Source organism: Canis lupus, chromosome 3 (genome assembly GCF_011100685.1).
Source record: "Canis lupus familiaris isolate Mischka breed German Shepherd chromosome 3, alternate assembly UU_Cfam_GSD_1.0, whole genome shotgun sequence".
NCBI lineage: Eukaryota > Metazoa > Chordata > Mammalia > Carnivora > Canidae > Canis > Canis lupus.
Window position 1 is genome coordinate 46,009,459 of NC_049224.1, and position 18,167 is coordinate 46,027,625.

An 18,167-nucleotide genomic window follows, 5' to 3' on the forward strand; every position below is an offset into this window, starting at 1 on the left:
CCATACTGCTCCTGAGAAATTTTGCTGGAGCAACCGTGAAAGTATGGACGCTACCTAAAAGGAAACTTTTGTTTAGCATGTTCACCTGGAGTCTCTTACTGTGCATAGTCCTTGGTCAAGACAGCAGTCATGGAATGACAAAGTAGGAGAGTGGTGACTTGGAGGTGCTTTTCCATAAAAGACAGGTATGGAGGGTTATGGCTGAGGTGGATGGTGGTACTGACAGAAGAAATTGATAAAAAGGGACTGGGAAGAATAAGTTTGGGCTGGGGTGAGGCTGTCAAAGATAAACCTTATCTCCTTATATTACCTGAGGCCAAGTTCTATCATGGGTCTTTATATCTCTTTTCAAAAATGCATATTCATTAATTTATTTTCACAAAGAAAAGTTAACCTATGCATCCAGGGATGCAATTGTTGAAACTAAGATTCTAATTGAAAGGGTCCCTGTATATAGAGACCCTTTATTGCCATGTTAGATAGTTTTAGATTACTTCTATCTGTGTTCTTAATGTTTTTAGTTGAGAAAAATAACAAGCTGGGAAAATATTTTCTACATATTAAAGATATGTTTAATCTATAAGTGGCTCTTCTAAATCAGAAAAAAAGGGAGAATACACATGAGAAGTATAAAGAATGTGTACACTCAATTCTCAATAAGATGCAAATGATCACAATAAATATATAAAATAATATTCTCCTTCACTAGTGACCAAAGAAATTTATTTATTTTTTTTAATTTATTTTTTATTGGTGTTCAATTTACCAACATACAGAATAACCCCCAGTGCCCGTCACCCATTCACTCCCACCCCCCGCCCTCCTCCCCTTCCACCACCCCTAGTTCGTTTCCCAGAGTTAGCAGTCTTTACATTCTGTCTCCCTTTCTGATATTTCCCACACATTTCTTCTCCCTTCCCTTATATTCCCTTTCACTATTATTTATATTCCCCAAATGAATGAGAGCATATAATGTTTGTCCTTCTCCGATTGACTTACTTCACTCAGCAGAAATTTAAATTAATATGAGATCATTTTCATCTTTCATTTAAAAAATTAATGATATTTCATGGTGTTATGGAAGATATAGGAAAAGAGATGTTATATATTGCTGTGGGAAGGTAATTGGTATGTTTTTCTGGAGGGCAATTTGGTATAATATATATCAAAAACCTTAAAAATGTCCACACTTTTGATTCCTTAATTTCCACTTCGAAGAGGAAAAAGTAAAATCTCAGTGATTACCTCCTTGTATGAAGCCAGAACTATCCTGATTTTGCAACAAGACAATGACATTACCAGACAAAACAATTAGAGATCAATATACCTCATCAATACGTGTTTAAAATCTTTAAGAAAATATTTGCAAATCCAATCCAGCAATATATAAAAAGTACCATCCATATCAATTACAGTTTATTCCAGGGCCATAAGGTTGTCTTATCTTCTGGAATAAATCAGTGTAATTCTCCATTTTATTTATTTATTTATTATTATTTTTTAGAGAGAATGTTCAGAGTGGGGAGGGGAGGGACAAAAGGAGAGGGAGAGAGTATCTTAATAATCTTAAGCAGGCTCCACAGTGGGTGTGGACCCTGATTCAGGGTTCCATCTCACAACCCTGAGATCATGATCTGAGCTGAAATCAAGAGTTGAACACTTAACCAGCTGAACCACCCAGGTGCCCCTAGCTCTCCATTTTATTTCATTTTTTTAAAGATTTCATTTATTTATTCATGAAAGACACACACACAGAGAGAGAGAGAGAGATAGGCAGAAACACAGGCAAGGGGAGAAGCAGGCTCCATGCAGGGAGCCCGACATGGGACTCGATCCCCCATCTCCAGGATCCACCCCTGGGCCAAAGGCTGCTGAGCCACCAGGGCAGCCCTAGCTCTCCATTTTAATAAAATAAATAAAAACATATATTATTTCAGTAGGCATAGGAAAAGACACCTAACCAATTTTGATGCTCATTCATTCATGATAAAGAGCTTCTACATACTAGGGATAGTAAGAAACTTCCTCAACCTAATAAAGCATATACATAATAAATCTATAGGCGTCATCATAACTTATGCTAAAACAGAGAACATTTTCCTTTAAATTGAAAACAAAGCAAGGATGTCGATTCTTATCATTTATGATCAGCAGTTTACTGGAGGTTCTAACCAATGCCATAAGGTAATAAAGAGAAATAAAATACATCTATATTAAAATTAAACTATCTTTTTAAATGGTGACATTATTCCATACTTTTAAATTCTAAATAATTTAAAAGAATGAGAGAAAGGAAAAAAGAGGCAAAGAGGGAGGAAAGAAATCTTCTGTTCTTCAAAAGGCACCAATAAGAACATGTAAAGTCAAGCCTTAGGTCGAGAGAAAATATTTGCATTCTGCATCAAGAATGTTTAAGGTGCTCTTGAAACTCAATGATAAACAATCCAATAAAATGCAGGGCATACAGTTGAACAGATATCAGAAACAAACAAACAAAAAAGAAGAATGGTCAAAAAGCAAAAGGAAAATTCTCAACATCATTAGTCACAAGGAAATTCAAATTTGAAATCACAATGAAGTACCATTATTCATCTTCTAGAATGGTGAAAATTAAAAATATGGTTAGTACCAGGTTTTGATGAGGATGTGAAACAACTGAAATTCTCATTTGCTGGTAGGAGTGTAAATCATACATCCATTCTGGAACACATGTTGATAGTTTCTTACAAAGCTAAATATATGTTTAACATGTTACCCCCTAAATGAAAATATATGCTTACAAAAATCTGGATGAAAATTTTTGCAACAGTTTTATTTATATTATCAATACTAGAAACACTCAAATTATCCATCAACGTTGCAAGGAATGTATAAACTGTTGTTACATTATTATAGAATGGTACACCACCCAGCATTTAAAAAAAAAAAAAATGAACTACTGATATACACGATAACATGGAAGAATTTAAAAAACACTCATCTGAGCTAAACCTCACATACACATAAAAGATTATGTGTCCTATATGATTGTATATATATATGTTATATGTATACACACACATATATATATGTATACATATATAATGAGAAAAAAACTAATCAATAGTGATAGAAAGGAGATCGGTAGTGCCTGATACTGAAGAAAGGGGTAAATTGACTACAATGGGTTAAAAGGAGATGGAATGATGGAAATGTTTTATTATCTTAACTAGGGACATAATTACCTGGGTGCACATGTTCATCAAAACTAATTAAGCCATACATTTAAAATGGGTGTGAATTTTTGCATATAAAGTATATTTCAAAAAACCTTGACTTTAGGGGTGGGTAGGTGGCACAGTCAATTAGGCTTCTAACTCTTACTTTTGGCTGGGGTCATGGTCACAGGGTCATGGGATCAAGCCCTACCTTAGGTTCTGCACTCCACTTGGAATTTGCTTGAGATGCTCTCTCCCTCTCCTTCCCCCAGCCTCCCCCCACACACAAATAAATAAAACCCACAAACTTGTCTTTAAAAATAAGATTTAACTTTATGGAATGATAAGACAAATAACCCAATAAAATGGTTGGGTGACTCAGTTGACTGGGTCACTCATTGGCTAAGCATCTGCCTTTGGCTCAGGTCATTATCTCAGGGTTCTGGGATCCAGCCTTGAATCAGGCTCCCTGCTCAGTGGGGAGTTTGCTTCTCCTTCTCCCTCTGACATTCTTCCCTGCTTGAAATCTCTCTCTCTCTCTCTCTCAAATAAATAAAGATTCTTAAAAAAATAAGATTCAATGAGTGATTGGATGTGGAGGGTGAGGGAGAAGAGATTTCCTATTTCGGCAACTGATGTTATCATCCATTGAAACAAGAATCCAGAAGAAGCAAATTGGAGAATAAAGGCAAGAGGATGAATATAGTTTGAGAACTGGAGAGTTCAAAGTGCCAGAATATCCAAAAAGAGATGTAGAGTACACAGGAGAATATACGTCTCTGCTGTTCAAAATGTGAGAAAGATATATAAATGTAGGAATCATCTGCATATCATTGATACTGGAACTTGCCATAAAAGGTATGTAGAATACCAAGAGGTTGTTAGGAAGTTTATAATTTTAAGAAGAGTCAGCAAAAAGAGAAAAACAACACTTGAGTTGAATGTCATGTTTCATTTCAGAATCTCCAGTTTCTTGGAGATTGGGTACTTAGCTATAAATAAATAATAAACAGATGGAGTTGAGTCCTGTGACATTTCACATGAGGAGAAATGGTTATTCTGAAAAAGACAGTTAAAGTTGACCTATTCAATGGCAACATGTTATGATTTTGTGAATGATCCATGCATGGTTAACTGGTTTGCAGTGATTATTCCTGCTTGCTGTAAAAAATAATCAAAGATGCCTGTTTATATTTTACAGTTAACTATGGTTTACAAAGGACCTTTGCACAAAGTACTTTATTTTTCTATGTAAGGAAAATAAGGCAGGTATTATTATGCACATTGCAAAGATTAAAAAAATCAAGTTCACAGATTGGAATAAATTGGATTAACAACAGGCCTACCAAAGCTACAAGGTAGGTCTCTTGGCATAGTCTCTCCAGGCCCTGGAAAGAGCAAAGAACCATATCCAAAACGGCAATACACTCGACAGACAGGATTGTGATGGGATAGACCTCTAGAGCCGTAGTCCAAAGGATCCTGAAGACAGAGAAAGGCAAACATCATCTTTCAAAAAGTCAAGGTCTTTTTGTTTAAAATGTTGTTCTGGAATTAGAGGTCAAGAAGATAAAAGGGCAGCCAGGTGTATAACAAAGGATAGTTTGTCTTTTATGCTACAGTGATGGGAGAGATGAAGAAAACAAAGGGAAAGCACACTCAGAATTCATTGTCTGGAGCCCAGAAGTATGTGAGAGTCTGGAGAAGTTGAAGTCCTTGATTGAACTCCACAGCCCTGTGGCATTTGACTGCCATGGTGGAATTAAAGCTGAATGCTTGTTACTTTTCATTTTTCACTTCAGACCCACCTTCCACCTCTTGTAAATCTTTTGGGATTGAGACGCTGGCTCCTGTGTAATAAATCAATGAGGCTCCCTGGTTTTCTGGTTTCCAGCTGGGTTCAGATGATAGGAGGCAGTACTGAACGATTGGAGGAAAGGAGGAGTATGGTTTATGTCTACAATGGAATATTACTCAGCCATTAGAAATGACAAATACCCGCCATTTGCTTCAACGTGGATGGAACTGGAGGGTATTATGCTGAGTGAAATAAGTCAATCAGAGAAGGACAAACATTATATGGTCTCATTCATTTGGGGAATATAAATAATAGTGAAAGGGAATAGAAGGGAAGGGAGAAGAAATGTGTGGGAAATATAAGAAAGGGAGACAGAACATAAAGACTCCTAACTCTGGGAAACGAACTAGCGGTAGTGGAAGGGGAAGAGGGCAGGGGTTGGGGGTGACTGGGTGGCAGGCACTGAGGGGGGCACTTGATGGGATGAGCACTGGGTGTTATTCTGTATGTTGGCAAATTGAACACCAATAAAAATAAATTTATTATTAATAAAATAAAATAAAATGATATTCAATCGCAAAAAGAAAAAGAAAAAGAAATCAGAGTATTTATGTTCCTGTCCCCATGACACCACTGCTCCCTGAACAAAAAGCCCTCTTCACACAGCTTCCTTGCCTTTACTCAAGTTCCCTCCTTTCACCCTTCAGACCTATGGATGGCAATGGCTAAATGTTACTAGTTCCAGAACAATTTATTATTCGTTGTAGGTTCACTAAGTTCTATTCATACCTCAGTAAATACCACCTGTGTAAACTCTCCACAAGTTATCCTATCTGAATCTCTGCTGTCCTTTACTGTGACAGTGGTTACCTCTAAATTGGGGAGATTTTGCCCCACTATCAGAGTTAAATTGCTTAAGTAAATGATAACCCCATCTTTTTTATTTTAATTTCAGGAAACAATTTTATTTATATCAATTTTTTTAAACATGTGCACCTAGAATATCTTGTTTGAGACTAAATTTCATTTTGTCAATCATACTCAGTACTAATCAACTTCATTTTACTTCGGTTAATAAAGGACATCTTATTTAAATGCTATACCTATGATAAAGATTAGCTTGCTCCTCTTACTTAAGCAGAGCCTCTGCTCCCATTCACTTGGGACAAATATAATAGGAAAATTATTTTCCCCATCCCATTAAAATGTCAAAGTCTCCCTGGCCAACCAAACAACAAAATGTTGTTCCTGGAAGGAAGAAATAACCCCTTTAGCTGCTAGATTCTTAGTGTCCCATAGTCCCTCTTTCATTGGGTATCAGTTGCCTCTGATGTTTAATTCCCTAAGAATATAGACCCAGGAGGTAACTGTAGTTCAGTTCCCATTATAAGGGGGCTCTGTAATCTATGATCCTCATGTATATCTTTGGAAAGACTAATTACTTATGAGTGACGTAGTTTACCAGAATATGTATTATTTCTGGAAGAGGTTCAACGTTCCTTCCCATTCTTTCCTATAGCAATGATTAGTTCAGGACTCCTGCATGTAATTTCCCCTGTCTGATCATCAACATGGATTAGATAAATAGGAACTCACACCCACCAATGTATGAGTCAAGATTTTAAAGTATCTGCCTTTGAGGAGAGGCAGAGGGCCTCTTCAAAACCCCAAGTCATGTAATAAACACGTATTTTATTTTAGAAGTTCAATGTCCATTTTATATCACTGAGTAATAGTAAAAAATAGTAAAAGGTTATAAAGGGGAAAGGAGAGAAAATGAGTGAAAATATCAGTGAGGATGACTGAACATGAGAGAATGACTCCTAACTCTGAGAAACGAACAAGGGGTAGTGGAAAGGGAAGTGGGCAGGTGGTTGGGGTGACTGGGTGACGGGCACTGAGGGGGAGCACTTGACAGGATGAGCACTGGGTGATATGCTATATGTTGGCAAATTGAACTCCAATTAAAAAATTTTTCATTCTTTAAAAAAAAAATCTTCTTTTTTTCCTTAATGTATTATCATTTGTTAGTTTGTTATCTATCCTTTTCACTCAGGTAATTGAGAAACAAACTATTTTTTGATTTTCCAAGCATTGTAATTATAAATATTTTATAATTATAAGTTTTCTAGTTTAGGGTGAAAATGTCATGACACCTTACAGCATCTTGAATAAGCACATGGAAGGTGTCAGGTAAATATTTTCTGTCGTATCAATAACTGAAAAAATAAAAACCACTTCAGAATGGTAGTAGTACATATGTAAGATGAAGTTGTGCAAAATACCCCAGAAGGTTGACATTAAGGCCCATTCTTGTTAGACTATTTACACTTTGAAGTCATGCTTTCTATTAACATACATTGGTTCTATCTGCGGGATCATATTTGCATATGATATTCTGCTTTTTTTCCTCCCTCCTCAAAGCCTGTTGCCCAAAGAGGATGGCCAAATCAGTGAATAAAAGAAGGATATCAAGAACAAAATCTGTCATGCAACAGCACCTCTTTATTTGTAAACACCATGCTTTACACATCATTATCAGTGATTTATGTGCTCACCAAGCATATAGCTTTATTACTATAATGTGAGCAAATTGCCTGTAATTCATGGTCCTGGGAACACATATCTATAATTTGGGTCAAAATATGTCTGCTCACTCTAATTTACAATAAACCCTTAATGTAGTTCCATTCACAGTGGAAATTTCTGAGTTTTCATCTTCACTGTTACTCCTAGAACTACAAAATGAAAATTAACCAGAGAGTAGTTCCCAGTTTTGAGTGAGATGAATACAACTAGGATTGGGCTCCCCTGGGACATATTAAAAAAAAAAAAAAGAATCTTTGCCTTTATCTACTATTAGGAGAATATTGTACTCACTGTAGGAAAGGTGTGGAATTTGAAGTCAGTAAGACCTAGGTGTAAATCCTTGCTCAGTTTAGTATTTCCTGAAGGGCTACACTGAGGGCTAGCTTCAGTATTCTCATTGTAGTATTAATAATGCCAACTTTATGATAATCACTTGAATGCATGTCATTTAGTACCTAGCAAAGTACATTTCACATTGTGTTTATAAATTGTGATTTTTTTCCTCCTTTTTTGTTTGGACTATCTTTTCAAGAAAAAAAGTAGAAAGCAATTGTCAATTATAGATTACAAAAATGGGTCCAAATGCTTACCTTCTTATGATCTATACCATTGAGATGTGATGCTGTGAATCTCCTCATCAAGAGGTGGAATCTGTTTTCCTACCCCTTGATTTTGCATTGGTTGGTTGACTTTCTTTGGCCAATGGGTATTAGAAAACATGACACAAGTTTAAAAAGAGCTTGCACTTCAGGACTTGTGTTCTTGTACTTAGAACTGTGAGACCACTATGTGAATGACTCCACGCTAGCCTGTTGGAGGATGGGAGGGCATGTGGAAGAGGTGGAGGCACTCCATCCTCCAGTCAATTCAACAACTGATAAGCACCCATCTGCCAGAGCACCATAGCCCTGACCCAGACCAGAGGAAACATCCAACTGACCTACAGAATTATGAGCTAAAGAAAATGATTATTGTAAAAGCTACAAAGTTTTGTGGTGCACAGCAAAATCTAACTAATATACAAATCAGATTTCTTATACTTAAAGTTCTGATATGCAAGAATAGTTTTTCAAATGTATACTGTGTGTGTGTGTGTGTGTGTGTGTGTGTGTGTGCTGTAAATTTGGAAGAACCAAAATTATGGTGGTCCTTTTAGGTCTGTCCAACAAAGTTATAAATGTGGTGTTCCCTTAAGACCAAAGGGAAGGAAACTCTGGCTGGTCCTATGAAAAGAAATAGTCATTGAAGAGAAGAGAGAAGTAAAAAGCAAGGAAAGAAAGAGAAGAGAGAAGTAATGTCTAGCAGTTTTAATTTACAGGAGGAACCAAGCCAAACATTCATGATGTTCAAACAATGTGTAATGCCACCAGCAATGGGCTCTACAATCAGAACAATGGATGTGTGCTACCAACATAATAGGATGCTAACTGATTAAGGCAAAGGCAGTAGACTGTCTCAGTATAAATGTTATACAAATATCCCTACAAACACAGCACCTATGAAAGGGTGCAGAAATAAAGAGATATATGGATAATATGAGGTTTTCAGCGACCTACCTGTGCCCAAAGACCTCACTCTCCAGGAATCAAACCTTGAACCTGGTGCTTATGAGGAAGATGTTGAGAAATATGACTGAAGCTGTGACTTTAAAAATCTAGTCATGTTGGCTGTAAAACTTTCTATACATTTCCTGCTTATAGAATGATGAACACAGGACTGATGGGGATTGAGTGAATTTGCTGTTGGAAGACATTAGTGGATTCAACTCTGAGAAGGTGGCACAGAATTAGACTGTGGGATCAAGGAAGAGGGCTATTAGTGAAAATTTTGTAATAGAAAAATTAATATAAAAGGGACATAAAAGGTGTCTATGTGTAGTAGATTATCTCTCAAGGACACAAGGACCTAGGCTGATTTATTAACAACCATGTCACCCTCTACTACATGCAACATGCAGAGATGGGGAGAAAATATCCTGATCACTTTCGTCTCTTCTTTAAACTGTCCTAAGTTTAAAGTTTAAGTGTCCTAACTTAATCCTCAGTACTTACAGTCCTTAATGAAGGGAAGGAGCCCCCATTCAAGCAGTGTGTAGTGGCCACCTGAATGCATTTGAATGAACTAGTCTAGCGCTCATTCATCTTTTTAAACCACAGAATATTTTTTGTTATAATGCATTGGTGGAGCATCATATATATTTATGAGATTTAATTTTTATTTTTCATTTATGTTTCCTTATTGTACCATTCAACATTACTTTGAAGTTTTTGAACATTGCAATAAGAAAAAAATGAGGTATATATTGGACAGGAACAAAGTGATTAGAAATTAATGATATTATATTCACATACCTAAAATTTCCAAGAGGATTAATTGAAAAATTACTAAAACTATTACTCTCAAAAGAGTATTATAGGTAGCCAGATATAAGTTAGCTTTGCTTTTTTATACAACAAATAACCAGTTTTATCATCTTAAAAGCGTATTTAGAATAGCACTCAAAGTTATGAAATACATAGAAAAAACTTAAAAAAGGAATATATAAGGCTCATAAAAAATAACATTTTCCTGAAAGACATAAAATAGGACCTGAATTGTTGACAAGATATTGCCTTCCTGGATGGGATAACTAAAAATTGTAAAGATGTCAATTTTCCCCAAATCATCTTATAAACATAGTGCTACTCACTTCAAAAACCTAGTGTATTTTTTTAAACCTTGACAACTTGATAATAACTTTTAACTGAAAGAATAAATACACTAAGGTAGGCAAGAAAATTGTGAATAAGAATAATGAGAGAGGACTTGCTCTGTCAGGTATCAAAATTTACTGTAAAGCTACAGTAATTAAAGTAGCATGTTGCAGATAAAAAATCAGCAGATAGATCATTAGAAGATTAGAAATTCCCAAGATTTATCCATGCTTGTGTGCATTGTATATTTCATAAAGGTTGAATTTCCATCCCGAGAGGGAAAGATGGATTATTCAACAATTGGCTTGGCATTTGGAAATAAAATTAGGAATAACTCACAATCTCTTAAGTAACATCAAACACAAAAATATACCTACTAGATTCGTGTGTAAATTGGAGGAGAAGACCAATAACAAAAGCCTTTGGAGAAGATCTTTTATAATTTAGATACAGAAAAGACTTGTTAAAGCATGATAAGAAGGTAGGAAGCAACAGCAAAAAGTACAGTAGACTTGGGCCAAATAAAAAATGTTTAACTTCTATTTTAAGATCAACGATAAACTAGGAAAACATTTGCAAAGAAAATTACAAACAAGAAGTTGATGCATGATATAGAAAGAATCCCTACCAATCAACTTTTAAAGATCTGTCCAAAAAAAAAAAAGAAAGAAAGAAAAAGAAAAAGCGGCACAGAGCACGAACAAGCACTCCATAGAGAAAGTAATGCAATTATAAATATAAAATATCCTATTGTTAGCAAAGAAATGAAATTTTTTGAAATCTCATATAAGATTTTCCATCATATTACGAAGCAACTTTCAAAGCATGAGTCTGTAAAAGGCTAAAATAAAACAAAACAAAAACAAACGAAAACCCCAGGTACATCACTCAATCTGTATACCTAACATTACATGATTTTCCTCTGCTATAATTACTCAATAGCTATTTGCTTTTGAGTAACTCACACACCCACTCAAAAAATGAGTTAATGTACATGTAATGTAACCATGATAAAAGTCTATTTGTACTTAGACACATACAAGTTATTTTGAAGTTTATAACTTTCAATGAGCCAGTCCCTGAACTGTTTGCAACGAGATAAATACTGAAATTGAGAGAAAGCAGCTAGAAGTATTTATAGCAATTTAGCAGGTTAATTTTATGTCTGTTAAACCTAGTAATAAAAAAAAATCACAGATTTTATATTTTATTCACTTTTTTAGTAATACATTTTTACAATATTTTATAAAGGTATTGGACCCCTTTCTTTCTGTTTTCTCTTCCTTCTTCCTTTGCCGTACATCTTCCCTTCACATTTTCTCTTTCATGAACTTCCAATCTTTCCATCCCTCCTCTTGCCTTTTGTGAATGCAGGAAATAGCAGGGTGGATGCATATAAGGAAAAGTGAGGGGGGATACAGGTATGCAGGGGCAATAAAAAAGTGGGAGGGCGTAGGGATGCTGCTTGTGAGTGGAGAAAATGGCCAGAATATTTGTGAGCATGGTTTCATTAAACAAGTAAGTACAATGATTAAGCAAAGAAGTAGATATATTGAAGATCATGGAGGCATGTTTTTCATTGACAGAAGATATTTACAACCATAGCAAAGAGGGATAGATAAAGAAACAGTGATACATACATAGAGAGATCATTGTGTGTGTGTGTGTGTGTATGCCTATCCTATGTTTACATATATGTGTGGGGATACATAAAAAATATTTCCTAATACTGTCCACTGTACCGATAACAGTGAACTGACCAGCTCCATCTTTTCAGTCTGAAAAATAACACTAAAAGATCTTCTTAACTGAAGGAGATTCTCATACTGATCGGCTGAGAACAAGATACCGCTATAGGGTCTCTGGAGCCCTGTGGATACTCATTCACTTTCTGCTTGGAGGCCTTGTATGATTAGGAAATTTGTGGAAGGGAAGGGTAGGGAAATTTACCAAGAAGAGTCTGGAAAGATTCAGAACTAGAGAACCAGAACCTACAGGCAGAAGCAAGAAGAGCAGGAGACAATGACAACACTCAGTAGGCCAAAATTCACTGTATCTGACTTTCTTAAAATAAAGCCACTATCAGTAAGAAGGTTGAGGTATGCTCTGGATGACAGATCCATTCCTCACTCATCAGGGCCCACCATTGGGCTGTAGAGAAGAACCTCCTGCATTTGGAGATTTAAGATTTTTGGTTTTAAACTTTTGCTGTGTATCTTACATCCCTCATTTAATGTGTATCTAATCCTTCTCAACTCTCATGCTGGCTGCCAGTACTGTTTCTGCTTGCTCTGTACTAAATGGGTCAACCTTGCATCAACATGGCCTCCGAAGAGAAACAAGATATTGTGTCAGATAGACTCAAGGAAGCAATTTCACAACAGAAGAAAATCATCAGATAGCATTAGGTTAGGATGCTTCAAAGCAGATGAGACAAAAATGAACTGTGGCAGAGAGCAAAGAGCTTCAGAAAGCTTGATTCGATGAGAAGAGTTGAAAATCTTTAAAGATACTTATTCTTCTTACTAGAGTTTACTGTTAGGTTCTATTCCTGGGAAAGGTCTTCTGAAAGTATTCAAGAGTCTTATTTTTCCAGACCTTGCTCAACACCAAAGGTTAGATATCTCTGATATATCCGCAAGATTTTGCCTCTGAACAGGCTTTTGACCAATCTGTGGGTTCTGCTAGCATGGGATTTCTGGATGAGAAATACAATATTCTGCATCCTGAAAAACTTTTTTTTCCTTCTGGACCTCTCACTTCTAGAGAAAGAGAAACAGCCCAGCCAAAACACAGGCCACCAATTGACAAATACTAGATAAAAAATGGTCTATTTTAATGAGTGGCCAAATATGCCACTCCAAAATATGCCAATTTGGCATATGGATTATTTTGAGCCAAAGGCAATTGAGAAAAAGCAGTTACAAGAAAAGATTTGGCTTTTTCCTTCTTTTCCCCAAAAGAGAACATACATTTATAATGGTGTCCCTCCTCTTTGCAACCAGGAAGGATAAAATTTAACCTAGAGACAACTTTAGGCTCTTATCAATGGAGAACATGCTCACTTAAACACCCATAAAATACTCTTGTTTACCTTGGTTTTCGAGGTATCCTCCCCAGTACTGGTCTCCCCATACCTTTTTCTTTTGTCTTTAGTGAGATGATATTCAAGTTGGAGTTCTAAGCTATCTCTGAGAGTTATTAATTTTTCTCTAATTATGTCTCCTGTATACACAAGGCCTATTAATAAACTACTTAATTTTTCTCTTGTTAATCTGCCTTTAATTACGGGGGTCTCAGCTAAGAACTCAGAAGGGTAGAGGGAAAATTATTTTTCCTCTTCTATTCTAATGAACTGTATTTTTGTCTTTAAGTTGGATTTTAAGAAGCCTATTATATTAGGAAATCGTATTTGCAAATTTTCTCTTCACAGAATATTTTAGAACTTATATTTCTGCAAAAAGGAAGTATCCAGTATTCTGTGATTTGTCAAATTTTTGGATGAGACCTCAAGTCACACAAAAGACTACTCCCTAAAATGTCATTGGTATCTTCATGACATAGGTATGTCTGATGCATTGTTGGGTTTGGTTTGATAGCGATGGATACTTTTTTTTAGTATAGCTTATTTTTATTTTTTTAAGATTTTATTTATTTATTAATGCCAGACATAGAGAGAGAAAGAGAGGGGCAGAGGAAGAAGCAGGCTCCATGCCAGGAGCCCGACACGGGACTCGATCCTGGGACTCCAGGATCACGCCCTGGGCCAAAGGCAGGCGCTAAACCGCTGAGCCACCCAGGGATCCCTAGCTTATTTTTCTTGAATGGATCTTCAACTAACAGAAGTTGAATAAAATTTTCATAGTTAATTGCTATTGTAAAATATAAATTTGGAATAATCTAGTGTACACATTAAATCTACTTTCCAAGTTTGGCATATAGGTTCAAGGTTCAAAGAAAAGAGAGGTCTGAGGAACCTTGACTTTTATCTAACACATGCATATATAATTGTGGAAAAATGCCAAGCCTTTTCAAAGCACTTTATAAACTCTTCTCTATTTGAAGATTCACAATGTTTCACCCAAATTGATTTTCTCATTTTTTTTTCTTGAAAACTTACATAACATTTAATGAAGAAAGGCAATGAGTTGAAAAGACGGCCACAGGTAGAAAAACATGGTTCTTGTTGATATTGCTTTTCTTTGAACTCTGGATAGAAACTTAGCTTGATAAATTAGCTGCTTCACATTTTTTGACCACTAAAGTGTACTGTAATTTCTTTGCATCATATTATATTTGTGTTTTTAGACCCACAACAGATTTGCCTGTATTTTGAATTCAGGCATTCTGACTACTGTCTTCTGAATAAATTATCAATTTAAACCAAAAAAAAAGGGGGGGAACAAATGTCCATTTTTGAATAACTGCAGAACAATTAGTTCTCCCATGAGATAATGAAATTTGAAACATGTTGATGTAAACTGTAAACAATGTCACCCTTGCCCATAATCCTTTCACAACAGCCTTAGAGGAAGAGAATACAGCATGAAATATCTATGCTCAACAGCTTGGTAGCTAATTTCATCTTTTTTTTGTGTGTCTGTGTGTGTGTGTATGTGTGTGTGTGTGTGAAAAGAGAGTGGAAGAAAACAGAAGCATTCACTCATGTCAAATATCCGTGGAAATCTTGACAGGTGGTTGAAGAAGAAAAGTCCCTTCTTTACAATTAACCAAAAATCAGAGATTATGGGAAGATTTACAAAACAGCACATAAAGACAGGCTCTTGAAGATAATCATAACCAATAAATGGCATTTAAAAATCTCTCTAAAGTGTCTGAATAATCTGAAATTGGTAGGCTGGTGAACATGGTATGTTAAAGGAGTCACAGGAGAACTTCCTTCTTTGATGTAGAAGAGATCATCTTGTTGTGTTACTGAATCACACAGGGCAGATATCACAGATTCATACCATTGCACCCAATAAAGTTTTTAATTAAAATTAGTAAACTGAGGATCCCTGGGTGTCTCAGCTGTTTAGCACCTGCCTTTGGCTCAGATCATGATCCTCGAGTCCCGGGATTGAGTCCCGCATCCGGCTCCCTGAATGGAGCTTGCTTCTCCCTCTGCCTTTGTCTCTGCCTCTCTCTCTCTCTCTCTCTCTCTCTCTGTATCTCTCACTAATAGATAAATAAAATCTTTTAAAAATTGGTAAACTGGAAGCCCTCTGAAACATTATTTTCTATTCCATATAACCTACGAAGATCTAGAAATAAGAAATAAGAGAAGATAGAAGGCCAAGTTTGCCTACCTTCACCCAATGGTCACATTTAATGGTTTCATTCACTTGTTTGCTCAGTACATGATGATTAAGGATCAACTATGTGCAGGTCCTTGTTTTTTGGTAGATGTGAACCTTGGAAAAATAGAATATAAGATAAAAATGATTAAATAGGTCATCATGCAAGCTTCTTAATTACTTGTTGGGTCTCCCTAAAGGAAAGAAAACACGTTGGATTTGGTTATTTTCAGTAACATTGCTTAATGAGAGTAAATGTTCTATTATTTGTCCTCTTGGGGGGAAAAAAGAAAATATCCTTTTCACTAATCAAATCATCTAGTTCATAGAGAGATTCCTTTTAAAGAAAATATTTGGACAATATTTTTATTCAAAAATAGTTCTCATTCAGCACTTCTATCTTAATGAATACTGTAGGTCATTATATATTTTGTAAATATATATATATATATATATATATATATATATATATATATATGTGAAAAAATATATATATACAGAAAATTGGCCTGGAATCCAAAGCAGTCTGTTGTAGATCTGGCTCTGCTTAACTTGCTCAATGAGCATGACCTTTCTCACAAAGTACATAATTTTTCCTGGGCTTGTCTTTTTTTTTTTTCTAAAATAACTGCAAAAATTGTAATATCTGTATCTTTAGAATTTTACTACAAGCATGGAAAAGAACTAATACTCTTAGATTATTTGAAATCCTATGTCTTTAAACTGAAATACCCACAGAATATAAATCTTGCCTTCTGTGATGGACTGAATATTTGTGTCCTCCCCAAATCCATATGTTGAAACTCTAATCCTCAATGTGATGGTATTAGGATATGGGGCCTTTGAGAGATAATTATGTCATGAGAGTGGAGCCGTCAAGAATGAGATTAGTTCCCTTATAAAAGAGACCTCATAGAGCTTGCTCTCCAGTTCTACTATGTGAGGACACAGCAAGAGGGCAAGTCTATGAACCAGGGAGTGGTTCTCACCAGACACTGAATCTTCTAGAGCATTAATCTTGGGACTTCTCAGCCTCTGGAACTGTAAGAAATAAATGTTGATTACATAAGCCACCTAGTCTTTGATATTTGTTCTAGCAACCAAACAAACTAAGACAGTCTCTAAATTCATTCATGAGTTTGAGTTTCATCTTTACAGACTTACTTCACATTGCTACACCTTGGACTGCTCCCTCTTGAGCTTATTTTTAAGCTCTGGGGACCCTTCCATATACATTCAAAAACAACATCAATTTAAGAGAGAGAGAAAAAAAAAACTAACTTGAAATTAAAACAAGAAGAACCTCATTTTTTTCTATTCTAGAAATAAAATGGACCTGAGATCTGAATGTACATGTACTTTTAAGTGTTCTCTGACAGAGAAATAAAAAAGATAGTCAGAAACAGAAAACAAAATCCCACAGATCACTGGGGTCATGTCAAACAAACCCTACACTGAAATGCCACCTGCTATCATTGATCTGGAGATGTTTTGTGCCTTGTGAAGAAGAGAAGAAGGCTGCCCTAAATGAGGGCTCTTACCTTCAGCATCTTGAAATCTTTTACCCTTTCATGTATTCAAATATTTAATCAAAATCAAATGCTGCTGCCCCTATTTATACACGTGCTTTATTATACTGTACATTATACCACAACCTGTCTGGTTCTTAATGTGACCTAAAGAGCTAGTCGGCATTTATTACAAATGCGAGGCAGTAAGCTTCTGGCTGAGCAATTAATCACTGACACCAAGGAATTTCTTCTCTTCAGGTGGGGAACCCATCCAAAAACTAAGAAAAATAATCGGGCTAATTAATTCTTATCTGCAAAGAGCAATTAGATAAATGACCTCAAAGAAAGACTTGTCACCCCTAGTGAGACACTCACTTTCTAAATAGAATGTGTCTGAGTCTCTTTTCACTGGGCTGGTGATACTGTGAAATGGAAATGACAGAAATGAAAAGGAGGGAAATGATAGGGGAGCAGGTTAATTAGAATGAAGGTCAATGAGAGAGACAGAGACAGAGACAGAGAGATGTTGAGAGATTTGGCATAATCTCATCACCCCGCTCTCCTTTCTCTGTATGCAAATAGATAACAAAAAAGGACATTTTTAGTATTCCCAAACACGTGGAATTTATGAAACTCGACTGCAGTCTGCTTTATTCTCTGTGACACTTTGCTTTCTACTAGTGAGCTGCATTTCCCCTGCCTGGCTTTCCATGCCATGCTATTGCTCATGGGAGGTACAAAATACTATTAAAAACCAACAATGCTATCTTTTGTTTCTTCCTTTCTAAGCTCTTCTTTGATTATGGTTCTCAGGTCATATCCACACCTGACGACAGAATCAGATAACGGAATGGTTCAGCCTTAAAAACTGGCTACTAAAGCTAATGTTTTTAAAGTCCAAAATGCAACTTTCATGTGATTTTTTATAAATACAGATTTGGCTCTTTCTTTCTTACTCCCAACCTTCCTTCCTTTCTTTCTCCCTCCCTTTCTTCCTTCCCTCCCTCCCTTCCTCCCTTCCTTCCTTCCTTCCTTCTTTCTTTTTTTTTCTTCAAGAAAATGAGATTACATACCTCTCAATG

At 35.9% G+C, this 18,167-nt stretch overlaps 1 long non-coding RNA gene across 4 annotated transcripts in view; it reads left to right on the forward strand.

Annotated features, from left to right (window-relative positions):
- LOC119870790 overlaps positions 1–18,167 on the forward strand; it is a 65,435-nt gene continuing 47,268 nt past the window's right edge. For all 4 annotated transcript variants that reach the window (XR_005356358.1, XR_005356357.1, XR_005356356.1 and 1 more), the window contains exon 1: positions 1–185. This is a non-coding gene — a long non-coding RNA (uncharacterized LOC119870790). The remainder of the gene's footprint in view (positions 186–18,167) is intronic.